Source organism: Pristiophorus japonicus, unplaced genomic scaffold (genome assembly GCF_044704955.1).
Source record: "Pristiophorus japonicus isolate sPriJap1 unplaced genomic scaffold, sPriJap1.hap1 HAP1_SCAFFOLD_528, whole genome shotgun sequence".
NCBI classification, from domain to species: Eukaryota; Metazoa; Chordata; class Chondrichthyes; family Pristiophoridae; genus Pristiophorus; species Pristiophorus japonicus.
In genome coordinates, this window is record NW_027254435.1 from 172674 (window position 1) to 184402 (window position 11729).

General features: G+C 46.0%; 1 non-coding gene across 1 annotated transcript; it reads left to right on the top strand.

Annotated features, from left to right (window-relative positions):
• The first annotated feature begins 398 nt into the window (after window positions 1-398).
• trnak-cuu (transfer RNA lysine (anticodon CUU)) lies at window positions 399-471 on the top strand. Its single transcript has one exon. It is a non-coding gene; the product is annotated as a tRNA-Lys (tRNA).
• The last annotated feature ends 11258 nt before the right edge of the window (window positions 472-11729 follow it).

Below are 11729 nucleotides of genomic sequence, written 5' to 3' on the forward strand. Positions count from 1 at the left end.
AGGAAATACAAATATGTTTGCCGAGTGACTGTCGAATTTTAATAACTTTTTATACAACCGTAGAATCAGCAGAAAATCAGGATATTCGGACCATAGCACCTAATATTCCGCCCATTGTGCAAGAGTACGGAAATCTTGCTCCAATTGTACAGGGTCCTGGTGAGACCACACCTGGAGTGCTGCGCACAGTTTTGGTCTCCTTTTCTGAGGAAGGATACACTTGCTTTGGAGGTGGTACAACGGAGGTTTACCAGATCGATTCCTGGGATGAGAGGACTGTCCGATGGTGAGAGATTGTGTAGAATATGCCGATACCCTCTGGAGTTTAGAAGAATGAGAGGTGATCTCATTGAAACAGACAATATTCTGAAGGGGATTGACAGAGCAAATGTCGAGAAGCCCGGCTAGCTCAGTCGGTAGAGCATGAGACTCTTAATCTCAGGGTCGTGGGTTTGAGCCCCACGTTGGGCGATTTCTTTACATTAAACTTTTATGTTACTTTCGCGGGTCAATATCATGAATGAACCCATGATCTTCTTTTGCACAATGATAAAAATGCGAACTGAGGGAGAATTGATAATTTAATCGAATAATGAAAGCAGCGCCTCAGACCGCTCGGCCGTCCTTACTGTTAGATGTTCCAGATACAAGTTATTACTCTGGAAAGTTTCAGACCGGGCGCTTGTTCAGGGTTGCTGGAAGGCCCAGTGAACGGGATAACCTCTCCCCCGGGGTTTTCCTGCGACTGTGCTCGGAGTACGGGGAGCTTTGGTCCGGGTCCGAGGTAGCTTGTATCCCAGGGATGGACAATAACCCTCTGAGCTCTGGAACTGGGGAAGAGCGAATAATTAATGAGTTGTTTGTGGGTTTCAAATGCAGCTTCGATCCGCTGGTGTAAACCGTTCGCATTGCTTCACAGAATGAATGAAATGCTGACAGGGACAGTCAAAACTTCAAAAAGTGAACTTTAATAACTCATGAAACTTTAATCCTTGATGAATTTTTATCCCCGATCTGATTTTACACAATCTGTATTGGAGGAGACTGGTTTTAAATGTGCATTGTTCATTCAACAATGTATCCAAAACAGTTTTTATTGCAGACAAGTTTTTGTTTGAGAAATAATGTTTCTGCGCAGGCTTGAACCGGGAACTTTTCACGTGTGAAGGAAATGTGATAACCTTCACAGGACAGAAATTGCTGCTTTGCTCAGTGCCCAGAGAGGTGTTCAGCAACAAGCTGAAATGCTCAATCCCTCTCTCTGCAAAAAGTTCCTTTCACAAACATTTCTCTGACCAGAACGGCACCAAACAACAATGTCCTCCTTTCAAAGTCATTAAACTCCCCAATTTCCGCGTCTGCAATTTTAAGGACAAGGACTGAAAGCGCTTTGCGATCAGAAAATTGCAGGAAACACTTTGCGGTTAATGACAGGGCTTTTGATGGTTGATTTCTGTTCACATCTTGTGTTATGTATTTTACCCTTGACAACCTGTGCACACCATCATCAGAGGGCCTACCTGTCGGAGTCCCAAGGGATCCCAGTATCCCTTGGGAGCACGGTTTGTAAGCAGGCCACCCATGAGGTACCTGTACTCTGGAGTCTTATTAAAGGAGCTAAGGTCACACTTACTCAGTGTTCACAATACTAAGTTTCATCCTTTATTATGAGCATATCAATTGGCGACGAGACAATGAACAACCACGCAAAAATGCAAGGAACAGTTGGTATCCTGGAGAAGTTCTCAGAAGTGGACGATTGCGAAGCCTTTGTGGAGATACTCGACCAATACTTCGTGGCCAACGAGCTGGAAGGGGACGAGAACGCTGCCAAATGAAGGGCGATTCTCCTGACCGTCTGTGGGGCAACAACCTATGGCCTCATGAAGAATCTTCTCGCTCTGGTGACACCAACAACTAAATCCCATGAAGAATTGTGTGCGCTGGTCTGCGAGCATCTAAATCCTAAAGAAAGCGATCTGATGGCGAGGTATCGGTTCGACACGTGCCAACGGTCGGAGGGCCAGGAAGTGGCGAGCGATGTCGCAGAATTAAGGTGCCTCGCAGGACATTGCGAATTTGAGGGATTCCTAGAACAAATGCTGAGAGACATTTTCATGCTAGGCATTGGCCATGAGATAATTCTTCGCAAACTGTTGATTCTCAGAATCTGAGCAAAGCCATAACGATCGGTCAGACAATTTCCACCAGTTCCTTTAAACACAATAACGTAATTTATTTCTCGTGGACTGGATGGAGGACCATGGTCCATGTAAAAAATTGTTATCGTTTTCCATGAACTAAATGTTCATAAAAGTATTGGAGTGGGAACTCACTGGATAACAGCACAGCTGGCAATGTTTGCGGAATATATTCGTGCAGCCAAAACGCACAATGACAACCTGGAACTGTGCGGCACTGAATCCTCGGGGAAAACAGTTAAAGGCTTCGTCCCTGGGTGGGCTCGAACCACCAAACTTTCGGTTAACAACTAGACTGCGCTAACCCATTGCGCCACTGAGACTAACTTAAATGTAAACTGCAAGACATCCCAAACCAGGGTGTCAGTCAGTTAAAGCTTCAGATTGCTCCGACCGGGATGGAACTTGTCCACTCTCAGTTGTACTTTTCCCAAATAAAGGGAGGGACATTAATTGTGGATACATGGAAGCAGTCTGGTCCCGCACACTGCAGACACTTCCATGTCACCACCAACCAGCTCTCCCACAACCGGTGTGATCTACCTTCGAGCCTTCCGGTGCCTTGTCTGTGACAAAGTATACTGATTGTCCCAAAGCCAGTCGTCGCTTTTAATTACTTTTCACCTCCTGACTGAAGATATTCCTGTGATTAAACCTGAACAAAAGGATTACAGGGACAGTTGGATTCATCATTTCTTTGCTTGGTGAAATTTCAAAGATCGAAAGTGACGTACATCAACCCCAAACCTCGTCACCTGCTCGCTAACTGCCACACGCTGCTCCCGTGAGATGGAAGCCCAGTTGCTGTTTCAAGCTTGAATACAGGTACAAGCAGAACTCATTCAAAGAAAGTCCAAGTCCCTGATTATTTGCACCGAACTCCTTCGCAAAGTGTTGAGGTTCGTGTGGGGTGATTTGGGCACATCTTTCCCCACACTACAACACTTCAAACATAACTCAACGACTGGAAAGCGCTTTAAGGCATCATGAGTTCCTGAAAGTTGTTGCAGAAATGCAAGTCCTTCTTTGCAAAAGTTCGATGTAATTTCAAAATTGGCGGCAGAATAGTGGGCTCGGCCGGGATCTCTCGCAAATTTCAATTAACAAGCCAGAAACGAGAATCATACCCCTTGACCAACAAGCTAACTTTTTGACAAACTTGGATATAAGGTGTAACTTTTATAAAAGCATTTTTTGTGTGTAGCTATTCTAGGCAGAAGGAGCACATGAGATCGATTCAGTGACTTTGCTTTTTCGACCTGTCTTCTGAAGCGCCGCACGGTCCCACTCCGACAGTCAATGAGCTGTTGGACGTTCGTGTATCCAGGCTGTGGGTGGCCACCCCGAGCGCAGCAGAGGGGTTTCTACATTAGTTCTGGGTGGGGAGTATTTCCCCTTCTCTCTTCCTCTTGTCTGTATCGTTGAGCTTTGGTTTCTCTATTTATTCCCCTGTCTCAGTTTCTAGTGTTTAAAAGGGAACAAAAGATGAAATGGGTGTCACTGTGGAACAATTTCTCTCGCTCAAAGTTAGATGCACGATCGTCGCGCCATGAGGTCTCGGCAGCTAGCCGTTGATATTCAGGTCCATAAATAAATATATATTTTTATATTTATACAAATTATCGAAGCTGGTCTCTGGTCGCGTGGTTAAGATATCGAGCATTAAACCTCTTTCCATTCTCAATCAGTTCATCGCAGAAACATAATTGAGGTGTGTGAGAGGATTAATGATTGCTGTAATCGCCGTTAATAACCCCACTACTATCTGTTACAGAACGAGCTTACACACTCTGCCGCTTCTACTGCCGTTTGCCGGACAGGTGTTCGGGGTTTAATTTTACAAACTGGGTGAGTTCGCTGATCGCGGGGAGACGGTAGGAGCCTCTGTGATCCCACTGTGAGGATGTGGAAGTGAACACGGTGGCTGGGTGATCCGTGACATTTCTGTAAAGGCAGTGGAGGAGAAGGATTGAGAGCTTTGAGTGTGGGACAGAAATTGTTTAAGGTGAGCCAGCACATTCCCGATCAGCACAGAGGGAGCTCACTGGTCAGCTCCCCTCTGTTGGGGCTGCTTTGCCAGAGGTTTCCGCAGTGTAGTAGTTGTCACGTTTGCACTATGCGTGTAAGGTCCCTGCTTCGATCCCAAGTGGGAGCATTATGTTTAAACTTGCTGTGGATGAACAATGGGAGGCAAGGTTAATCTCCTGGCAAATGCTGCCTGACCTGCTGAGATTTCCAGCATTTGCTGTATTTATTGATTAAAGTATCGACTCTCCCTCAGTTAGCATTTCTTTCATTGTGCAAAAGAAGGTGATGGGTTAATTAATGATGCTTTCCCGTGAAAGCAACACAAAAGTTTAACGAATGAACATACGGTGACTGGCAGGTGAGCACTGCTTCTGACACCCGGTGGGAATGGGCGAGGATTTTAAAGCCCCTTTTATTGCAGAACCTTCATATAGACGAACATTTCAGACTCACTGTTTAGTCCTCGTGGTGCAGCGGTGGTGTGTCTGCCTCTTGATCAGAAAGTTGCGTGTTTAAATCATGTTGAGAGTCCCTGTCCTTTTGGGTAATTACAGAATTAATATTTTCTTTGCTGTTTCGCAATAACCAGACCCTTCCTCTAAGGTCTGTCTCACTGTTTCCCCGGTGTCAGGCAGAGATACCCCTGCTGTCCTCATTTACTTCATGTGACAGGACACAAAAGTTCAAAATCAAACTGCAGTTGGCCACACATAATTTTAAGCAGTCAGGATGGCCGAGCGGTCTAAGTTGCTGCATTCAGGTTGCAGTCTGCTTTGAAAGCGTGGGTTCCGTAGTGTAGTGGTCATCACATTCACATAACACGCAAAAGGTTCCCGTTTAATACCAGCTGAAAACGTGCTCAATTAAATATGAGAAGCATTTAATAATGTGCATTTCTGGTTCAGTATTAACAAAGCACAATGTCTCCCAGTCCTGCTATATTTGTTGAATACTCTGTACAGTTCGGTACACATTCAAACTCTACAGTTTCCAGCCCTGACGGTGCAGAAAGCCCCTCTCAAATCTGCACATTCCAGCTACTTTCAGTTGAGTTGTGAGAGATTATTGACGGATCCTGCAGCTGTGAAAAGGAATGATGTGTGAGAGGGGTCATCAAACGAGGCCATGTGAGTTGAATTAAAGAACAAAAAAGGGGCGATCACACTACTGGGAGTGCACTGTAGACACCCAGGCAGTTAGAGGGAGATAGAAGAACAAATATATGGGCAGAAGTGCAAAACCTATAGAGCTGTAATAGTGGAGGATTTTAACTACCCAAATATTAACTGGGAAAATGATAGTGTGAATGGTACAGATGGTGGAGAATTCATAAAATGCATTCAGGATAACTTCTTTATCCAGTATGTAACAAGCCCATCAAGGGATTGGTGGTTCTGGACTGGTTCTTGTGATCGAAGAGGGGCAGGTAGAAGGGGTATCAGTGGGCGAGCATTTTGGTGTGAGTGATCATACTCAGTAAGGTTTAGGGTAGTTATAGAAAAGGACAAAGGGGACCAGGAATAAAAGTTCTCAATTGGGGTAAAGCCAATTTTGCTGAGCTGAGATGGAATTTTGCCAAAGTGGACTGAGAACGGCAACTTGCTGGTAAATCAGTGTCAGAGCAGTGGGAGGCTTTCAAGGAGGAGATCCTAAGGGTACAGAGCAAGTATGTTCCCTTAAAACAAAGGTGGGACTAACAAATCTAGAGCTCCTGGGATGTCAGGGGACATACAGGGAAAGTTAACGAAAAAAAGGGAAGCTTATGACAGATACGGATAACTCAATACTGCAGAAACTCTAGAGGTGCAGAGGTGCAATTAAAAAATATATCAGGAAAGCAAAGAGAGAGCATGAGAGAATGTTGGCAATTAAATCTGGGAAAACCCAAAGATGTTTTACAAATACATTAAGAGCACGATGATAACAAGATAAAGAGTGGGGCCTATTAGAGTCCATAAAGGGAATCAGTACGCGGAGGCGGAAGACGTGGGTAGGATTCTTTATGAATACTTTGCATCTGATTTCACAAAAGAGAGGGGCGATGTGGACTTTGCAATGAGGGTGGAGAAGTGTGAAATATTAGATGAAATAAACATAATGAGAGAGGCCCGGATGAAATGTATCCCAGGCTGATAAGAGCAGCAAAAGAGGAAATAGCAGAGGCTCTGACCACCATTGGTCCAATCCTCACTGGCTACAGGTGCGGGGCCAGAGGATTGGAGCACAGCTAAAGTTGTACCTTTGTTTAAAAAGGGAGAAAGGGATTGAGTAAATACAGGCTGGCCAGCCGAACCTTTTACAATTATTTGTAAAAATCCTGAGGGACACGATAAATCTTCATATGGAAAGAAATGGATTAATCAAGGATAGTAAACATGAATTTTTCAAGGAAAGGTCGTGTCTGACTAAGTTGATTGCATTTTTCGAGGAGGTAACCAGGAGGGTTGATGAGGGCAGTGGTATGATGCAATGTATATGCACTTTAGCAAAGCTTTTGATAAGGTCGCACTTGGCAGACTGCTTACGAATGTAAAAGCCCATGGGATTCAAGGGCAAAGTGGAAGTTGGGTCCAAAATCTGTTCAGAGGCAGAAGTCAAAGCGTAATGATTGATTTTGATATCCAGTGGGGTTCCGCAGGGCTCAGTGCTGGGTCTCTTGCTTTTTGTGGTATGCATCAATGACTTGGACTTAAATGTTGAGGGTATGAGTAAGAAGTTTGCAGATTTCACTAAAATAGGCTGAGTGGTTGATAATGAAGAAGAAAGTGGCGGACTGCAGGAAGATATCAATGGATGTCTCAAGGCGCTTTGTAGCCAATGAAGTACTTTTTGAAGTGCGGTCACTCTTGTAGTGTGGGAGACACAGCCGCCAATTTGCACACGGCAGGCTCCTATAGGCAGCAGTGTGATGATGACCAGATCATCTGTCTCTGTGATGTTGATTGAGGGATAAATATTGACCAGGACACGAATCCTGGCCACATTGATCCTCCCACCACTTCACACTGTTCTCCGAGGGACCAGCGCGATGATACTAAAACAACAAGCGAAGTTGGTAAGCTATCCATGCAGTCCATCGGAATCCAGCCACACCACCTCATACCACGGGTAACATCTCTCCATGGATTCTGGAATCTGGATCAACAAACCATAATCACATCTTAGAAGGAATTCCGGGAGGTGCTTCAAGCTTTATTACATATATGTTAACATTTTTAAGGTATTTAAACAAATGCCGACGTTTTTGAAATGGGCATCTGGGTGACGTCATCAAAACCCTGGTCGTCATTTTGGAGCGTGAGCAGGAACATCGGCAGGGCCCAGGTAGAGAGGAGTGGGAAGGTCGGGGCGGATGAGCGGTGAGTGTTTGTGGCGAGATGCGGTGAATGTTTAAGGTGGAGGAGCGGCGACAGATCGTGGAGGAGGTGCGACAGATGAGGGGACGGGGCCCAGAAGAGCCGAGGGCCCAGGGGCAGCACGGGCCCAGCCCACACTGCGATATGTGTGGGCACTGGGTCCGTGCAGCAGAGCTGGTCTCCTGTCGTCTTGGTTAACCCTTTCCACTGGACCAAGACCCAGCTCTGTCAAGCCCATGTGGTGGCTGGTGTGCAACGGTCACCCCACGTTAAAAAAATCCACACAAAGGCATCTTCCACCCACTCAATTGGATTCAGGACTGGAACATCGGGTCCTTCATCGAAACACCTGTGAACTCATGGAAGCAAATCGTACTCGATCGTGGGACCGCCGATGATGATGATGTTCAATGTACTGGTCAGGTGGGCAGAACTGTGGCAAATGGAATTCAATCCGGATAAGTGTGAGGTAATGCATTTGGGGAGGTTTAACAAGGCAAGGGAATACACATTAAATGGTACGGCACTGAAAAGTTTAGAGGAACAAAGGGACCTTGGAGTGTAGGTCCACAGATCCCTGAAGGGAGCAGGCCAGGTAGATAATGTGGTTAAGAAGTCATATGGAATACTTGCCTATATTAGTCAAGGCATGGAATACAAGAGCAAGGAGGTTATGCTTGAACTGTACAAAACACTGGCTACACCACAGCTGGAGTACTGCGTGCAGTTCTGGTCACCACATTACAGGAAAGATGTGATTTCACTGGAAAGGGTGCAGAGGAGATTTACTAGAATGTTGACTGGTCTGGAGAATTTTGGCTATGAGGATAGTTTGGAGATGCTGAATCTGTTTTCTTTGTAACAGAGGCATCTGAGCGGAGACCTGATTGAGGTTTATAAAATTGAGGGGCCTGGATAGAATTGATAGGAAGGTCCTGTTTCCCTTGGCAGAGGGGTCAACAACTAAGGGGCGCAGAATTAAAGTAATTGGGGGAGGTTTAGAATAGATATGAGGGGACATTTCATCATCCAGAGGGTGGTGGGGGTCTGGAACTCAATGCCTGAAAGGGTGGTAGAGGGAGGGACCCTCACCACATTTAAAAGATACGTGGATGTGCACTTAAAGTGCCACAACCTACAGAGCTCTGGACCGAGAGCTGGAAAGTGGGATTAGGCTGGATAGCTCTTGGTCGGCCGGCGGGGACACGATGGGCCGAAATGGCCTCACTCTGTGCTGAAACTTTCTGATTCTATGATTCTATTAATATAGATATATATATATATATATATTACATACCATTATCGTAATTTTTCCTTGGTGGTCGGGTGGTTAAGACCCAGAGCACTAATCCTCTTTCTATTCTCAATCAGTTTATCGCATGAAAATAATTGAGGTCTGTGAGAGGATGAATAATTGCATACCTCGGGAGCCTATTATCAGCGAGGGCAGGCATCCACGACGAGGTTCAACACTGCCTCCAGTGCTCCAGTGCAGCCTTCGGCCGCCTGAGGAAGAGAGTGTTCGAAGATCAGGCCCTCAAATCTGCCACTAAGCTCATGGTCTGCAGGGCTGCAGTGATACCCGTCCTCCTGTATGGTTCAGAGACATGGACCTGATACAGTGGGCACCTCAAGTCGCTGGAGAAACACCACCAATGATGTTTCTGCAAAATCCAGCAAATCCCCTCGGAGAACAGATGCACCAACGTTAGCGTCCTCAATCAGGACAACATCCCCAGCATCGAAGCACTGACCACACTCGACCAGCTCCATTGGACGGGCCTCATTGTTCGCATGCCTGACACAAGACTCCAAAAGCAAGCGCTCTACTCGGAACTCCTACACGGCAAGCGAGCCCCAGGTGAGCAGAGGAAACATTTCAAGGACCCTCAAAGCCACTTCATAAAATGCAACATCCCCAACAACAGCTGGGAGTCCCTTGATAAAGACCACCCTAAGTGGAGGAAGACCATCTGGAGAGCGCTGAGCACCTCGAGTCTCATCGTCGAGAACATGCAGAACACATGCACAGGGAACGGAAGGAGCGTGTGGCAAACCAGTCCCACCCACCCTTTCCTTCAACCACGGTCTGTCCAACCTGTGACAGAGACTGTAATTCCTGTATTGGACGGTTCAGTCACCTGAGAACTCACTTTTAGAGTGGAAGCAAGTCTTCCTCGATTTCGAGGGACTGCCGATGATGATGATGAATTGCTGTAATCACCGTTAATAACCCCGTTACTTTCTGTTGCACACTGAGTTTACAGACTCTCTGGCTTCTCCTGCCTTTTGCGGGACACTTGTTCCGGGTGTAACTTTACAAACTAGGTGAGTTCGCTGATCGCGGGGAAACGGCAGGAGTCTCTGTGGCCCACTGTGTGGATGTGGAAGTGAACATGGTGGGTGGTAATTACGTGACATTTCTGCAAAGGGCAGCGGAGGAGAAGGATTGAGAGCTTTCAGTGAGGGACAGAAGTTGTTTAAGGTGAGCCAAGACATTCCTGATCCTCCTCTCTTCTTCTGAGGCAATCCCCCCGGAGTCGAGGATGACTTGCTTCCACATCCGCATCGGTCCCGATCAGCACCGAGGGAGCTCACTGATCAGCTCCCCTCTGTTGTGCTTCTTGCAACAGAGCTTTCTGTAGTGTAGCGGTTATCACATTTGCTTTACACGTGGAAAGTTCCTGGTTCTATCCCGGGCGGGGACATTATGTTTAAACTTGCTGTGGATGAACAATCGGAGGTGAGTTCAGTCTGCTGGCAAATAAGCAGATGCTGCCTGTGCGGTACCAGAACTGAACACAGTCCCCCAAGTGAGGTCTCACCAGGGCTTTGTGCAGCTGCACATAACATCTGTCCCCTTGTGTTCGAGTTATACGAACATAAGAAATAGGAGCAGGAGTCGATCACACTGCCCCTCGAGCCTGCTCCGCCATTGAATAAGATCATGGCTGATCTGATCATTGACTCAGCTCCACTTCCCCGCCCGCTCCACATAACCCCTTATCCCCTTATCATTTAAGAAATTATCAATTTCTGACTTAAATATATTCAATGTCCCAGCTTCCACAGCTCTCTGTGGCAGCGAATTCCACATATTTACAACCCTCTGAGGGAAGAAATTTCTCCCCATCTCAGTTTCAAATGGGTGGCCCCTTATTCTAAGATCTAGTTCTAGTCTCCCCCACCAGTGGAAACATCCTCTCTGCATCCACCTTGTCAAGTCCCCTCATAATCTTATACATTTGGATAAGATCACCACGCATTCTTCTGAATTCCAATGAGTAGAGGCCCAATCTAAACAACCTTTCCTCATCAGTCAACTCCCTCAACTCCGGAATCGACCAGTGAACCTTCTCTGAACTGCCTCCAGAGCAAGTATATCCTTTCGTAAATATGGAAAACAAAACTGCACGCAGTATTCCAGGTGTGACCTCACCAATACCCTGTATAACTGGAGCAAGATTTCCCTGCTTTTATACTCCATCCGCTTTGCAATAAAGGCCACGATTCCATTGGCCTTCCTGCTCACTTGCTGGAGATCGAGTTCGCGAGATATGAAGGCCAGCTTAACATTCGTCTTATTTGATTATTTTCTGTACCTGCCCATGACATTTACATAAAACCATGTTGTCTCTGTCAAATCATGTTGTAATTTTCAAAGTGCCCTGATACCACTTCCTTAACAATGGATGACAGCATTTTCCCGATGACTGATGTCAGACTAACTGTCCTGTAGTTCCCGGTTTTCTCTCTCCCTCCTTTTTTGAATAGCGATGTTACATTTTCTACCTTCCGATCCGCTGGGACTGTTGTAGAATCTGGACATCGTGGTGCAACGTTTACGGGTCTTACTCCCGATCAGGAGGCTGCGTGTTCAAATCAGTTAATTTAGTGTTGTTCTTCCGGAATTGATATTGTGTTTGCTGTTTCACAATTATCAGACCCTTGCTCTAAAACCTGTCTCACTGTTTCCCCAGGGACACGTTCATGGTACAATAAACATTCTGAATCAGATGCCTCAAGTACAGTCTGTAAAATGGGATATGGTTTAACAGTTAACATGCAAAGCCCAGAACCAATTGTTCAATTGTCGACTCTCCTCAGTTAACATTACTTTCACTGTGCAAAAGAAGCTGATCGG